The sequence below is a fragment of the Varroa jacobsoni genome, unplaced genomic scaffold, assembly GCF_002532875.2.
Source record: "Varroa jacobsoni isolate VJ856 unplaced genomic scaffold, vjacob_1.0 scaffold_1108, whole genome shotgun sequence".
In the NCBI taxonomy this organism is placed as follows: Eukaryota; Metazoa; Arthropoda; class Arachnida; order Mesostigmata; family Varroidae; genus Varroa; species Varroa jacobsoni.
This window is the reverse complement of record NW_019214010.1, coordinates 181,864-186,424: the sequence shown is the minus strand read 5'-3', so window position 1 is coordinate 186,424 and position 4,561 is coordinate 181,864. Positions and strand designations below refer to the sequence as shown.

Here is a 4,561-nt window from a genome sequence, read left to right as displayed (position 1 = left end):
AGAACTAAATTGACCCGTAGTAAGAAACTGTGTCTCACTATTTTGAAGGCAACTATGAAAAAATCCGTCTCCCTGGATGCAGGCTATAGCACAGAACTGGCATTGCGTCTGGAAAGTTTAGTGTGGTTTCCGACAATTGAATATATCCCTAGTTGCTTGGAGAACAAAAACGCCACAAGGCGACGACTATTATAGCCAATGCACATTATGGTACTTATATAATTGGAATAGGCAGCGACTCAGAGCCGTGGCTGTGAGTCGCTGCCTATTTATATGGCCAGTGAGACTATATCGCTGGGTTAATCGACGGCATCCATCACAAGGCCTACGTACAGGATATTCCCAAGTAGCTAAACAATTAAAATAATATTTAAACAAAAACGTTCAACTTAATGGTCAATAAAGGGCTATTTCGCTATACTAAGGTTCTCCTCAGGCATCAGCTTCGAGAATTTAAACAAGTTCAACGCAATAAAAACAACATGAGAAAATGAGGTAAACGTCTACGATGGGCATATCTCTATAGAAGACATAAGAATACATCTTATGCCTATTCATATACGAAATCCTACGATACTGCACAATTGTGTCAATAAAGACATGTATTATATTAGAGTCGTAGATCATAGTTTGCTATTTATTGTCCTACTGATTTATAACGATTAATACAAATAGTGCCTTTTTTTTTTTTTATATTTGACAACAGTGGTCTTTATGTGCTCTAATAGTATAAAAAGAGATGGTGGCGTGACCTACTATACAACCCAGACTAACTGTTTCTAACGCTCGGTACAAGTATTTCTATTTCATTGATTTTTCTTATCAGTATTCTTATCGTTCGAGTTAATGCATCACTTGCTCATAGAGGCTGATGGGCGTATACAGGAGTCAAACGATTTCGTAAAGCAAATCACATGCTTCACAGAAACGCATGTGATGAGCCACCCTTGAAACTGGGCATTATTGTAAAAGTAATACAGAAAGAAACAGCAGTTAATCAATAATGAGAGCAGGTACGTATCACCTACCTTCATGATGTCATAAAATTACCTACCTTGTCGAAAGAACATTAAATAGATATTTCTGTATATATATGTATATAAAACATAAAGCATAAGGTACCCATATAATAGAGTTACTGCCACCTGGATCTCATCAACCTATTTATAATCTTCGTACGCAAAAAATGAACTTTCGAATATCACACCGAAGTTGATTCTGCACCAATGACCTTTGCATGACTAATTGTATTAGTATTATTTTGGCGTCTCATATCAACAAGCTTCAATTATGGAGTGTCTTTCGAAAGTTCAAATAGCGATACACAATTGTTTTCCACAAACGGTTCAAGTAAAATTTTTATCAACGTGTTGGTTAGCCTTAGGGCATGCCTAACGGCAATACCGGACATAAAGCTCATAGAAACATAGAGACTTATATATACTGGCTTAGTTGGCCGGCTGAAAGGAGCTCTGCATAGCCATACGCGTGTATTTAGTCATTGATTGACAAACAAGATTTGATCTATTACAGTAGCTAAATTGTATAGGCCTAAATATGACCTGAACCAATGTCTGTACAGTAAAGTGTTACCCTAATGATATCACACTCTTACTATTAACAAGTAACAGTCTGATTCGAGAATGGTAACCAAATTCACATACATTTACGCTACCGCGCTTGCAACGATTCATTGACCTGCAATACATCACAGCGAACTATACCTAGAAGGCGAATTCGGAAAGTCTGTCATCGAAGCAGAAACGCTTTTTTTGCGCGACTGGACCAGACCTGCCGGCCAACATTTCAAGGATCTTTCTGCTTTCCCCTTGAGCTTTTTATAGTTCCAGAGCCCCCAGCGTTCCAGAACAAGCGTACGTGACTTGTTTGAGACTTTGTGCGCATTCTTACTCATATCTACTAAATATTTTTAAGCCCCTTTAAATAGGTCAGTTAGCAACCATTGATCTAAATACGTACGGGGACATTATTTCCCACCCGACTGCAACGCAGTGAAAAAACATTCATGTTGCTTACGCAGATTTTTTTGTTCAGAGATTTCAGTAGTAACTGCAATAACTTGCATCCTCTAGAAGCGATTAGCCGCTACACAACCTCCGCTGCAAAGAATTTCAGGTCTGGTCCTCTTATGAGTCTAATTGTTCAAATCGTGGAAAGTCTGCAGTCGCATGTTCTTTTGGTTACCATTCAGCGTGCGATCATAAGCCCTACTACCAGTAGAAGAGTCAGCAGAGTATTGTGCAATGTTTGCGTACAGATGTTTAGCCTTTTGTCGTTCCCTCTTATTTGTGAACAGCCCAACGCCGCTTGAGTTTAAGCTCACTTCGCTTCATAATGTCTTCTTCTTACGCTGCGTCTCCTTCGTCACGATACTACGCTATCTCTTGCTTTTCATTTTCTCCTCCTTTTGCGTTTCTCTAGTGGAACCATCAGCTCGAGTGCTTAGCCTGGATACCGCATCCCATCTCGCCCATTCGCTCACTCAAAACTTCTTTCGCCGAACATCCTTTTATTTTTTTACCCGTTAGCTTGGCGAATGCTTCGTGTGTCGTCTCCTTCTTTCCTGTAAATCGAATAAAGTAATCAAAATTTATGGTAGCTGTTCCTTTGAAGCAGAAGCACCAGTAATGGCCAGCTGTAGGAGTTTTGGGGTACAGCGTGTGGTATTACTCTGCTGTTAAGGTAGAACTCTGCTAGAAACAATACTACACATGACAATGATGCCCCCTGGCCTTACATCTGCCCGCTGCATCAAAACCGTAATCGTCTTGGTAAACTATGCGTAGAAAACGTTGGCATCACTGGCCATACTGTCGTTATTGTGTTTTGTCACAATGTAACATCGGCCACATTCACGAGTCACTACGCGAGTATGTGTCGGTGTGTATGTATGTACGTGTGGCGGAGGGGGACGTCTCTTCATGTGTTTGTCTGTTCGAGAAAGAGAATGAATACTCCTCAATGGAAAGATCTCAGTGGGCCTCAGCTGTTTCGCACAATGGCCAAGCTAGTACGCTTTCGCTTGCGCCTGTTACATCCGTTATTGACATTGACTCGGACTTGTATAAAGTAAATTAGTGGCTTGACTATCTTCTTCAGCTTTTCTGTTCATAAAAAACCGCAATCGATAAATTAACCTTTTGTCAGGTTTAACATTGCCACAACAACAACAACAACCTATGTTCCTAAGCAATTCCTAAAGTGTTTGTCTTTGCTGTGTGAATGTTTCTTTGCAGCAGTTGCGGACTAAAAGGACGGCTGACTTGTTGTTGATGGTAGTTTCAACATAATGTCAAGTGTGCAATTCGAGATACGCTGAGTATAACATGTTTAGTTATTTACATGCCTATTCCACTTCTGACAGTTTTGCTGGTTTTCTACATTTACCCAAAAAACGTTTCGCTTAACTCTCATAGAGTAGGTAGGCTTTGCTCTCCGTGCGCTTTATCTCAGACAGTAACAAAAGCATGACCGCGACGAACCCTGAATTATCTATACCGTTTTGTCGTCGCCTTGAGAAATAGGCTTATGAGCAAACAAAGACGTTCTCCTAAACGTGTTTCTGCAAATTCATATTTTTCCATGGCGATTCATTACGAGAGCAGTAAATGATTTTCGTCTGTAAGCTATATTTAAAATATAAAGTTACTTACTTTTGCTTTCTCGGGTCGATTCACGTAGCCGATTTATATGAGCGATATACAATGTACGCATGATTTGGCATCGTATGCCACCGAAGCATGATATGATAAGCTATATGAATCAATTACTAAATCCTATGAACATCGTATTATATATATGTTGTTACTGTTATTACGTGGCTGGCTGACTGGCTGTCTGTTTATCTGTCGAAAAACACTAGAATGCTAGCACCGGTGCATATTTAGTCCGCACTACTAAATGCATCGTTTGGAATAGACTGGAAAACAATCTACTGTTTTTTCTATCAACGAATTATGAAAACTTGTTATTGCCGCTCATCGATGATGCCGACATCTGAACCGGTGGGGGAAAGGAGCCTATTTACGCGCTGCGTTACACCTCTAAATGCCTCCAACACCATCTTTGATTTCTATAGGCGCCGAATACTGTTGCAAAACGATGTTGAATTACGACGACGACGACGACGGGGGGGGGGGGGGGTGAAAATTCTGCATCACCAAAAGAAAACCAAGAGTTACACATTCATATTTGATTAACGGTATATTGCCTCTACAAAACAAAAAATACAGTAATGACTGCAGGCGCGCCATATTCAAACTGTTTACCTAGTTTGCATATTTCGCCTCTGGCACTAATAGGCAAAACTATGTGTCAATAGAGCTAGTGGGGCTGAACGTTGTTGCCTGTCACCCTTCTGAAATGCAATTCACTCTAACCCAGGACAGCAAAATGCCGAGGACGTTTGTTCTGTCAAAAGGCTTTCTACAGAACGTGTTCGGACAGCTTGACTCAGAGCTATTTCTCAATTCCAAATCGTCATTACTTGTATATTGTCTATAGAAGTTTTAATACAAAGACGAAGCGTACGCAAATGGAA

The 4,561-nt window shown here is 40.3% G+C and overlaps 1 long non-coding RNA gene across 2 annotated transcripts; it reads right to left on the bottom strand.

The window, feature by feature from the left end:
• Nucleotides 1-623: 623 nt before the first annotated feature.
• On the bottom strand, nucleotides 624-4,165 carry LOC147752640 (uncharacterized). Of its 2 annotated transcripts, none has more exons than XR_015313533.1 (2): nucleotides 3,675-4,165; nucleotides 624-2,584 (listed from the first exon to the last, which is right to left on the bottom strand). It is a non-coding gene; the product is annotated as an uncharacterized LOC147752640 (long non-coding RNA). The 2 variants fall into 2 exon arrangements; XR_015313534.1 differs by lacking the exon at nucleotides 3,675-4,165 and adding an exon at nucleotides 2,759-2,847.
• Nucleotides 4,166-4,561: the final 396 nt, after the last annotated feature.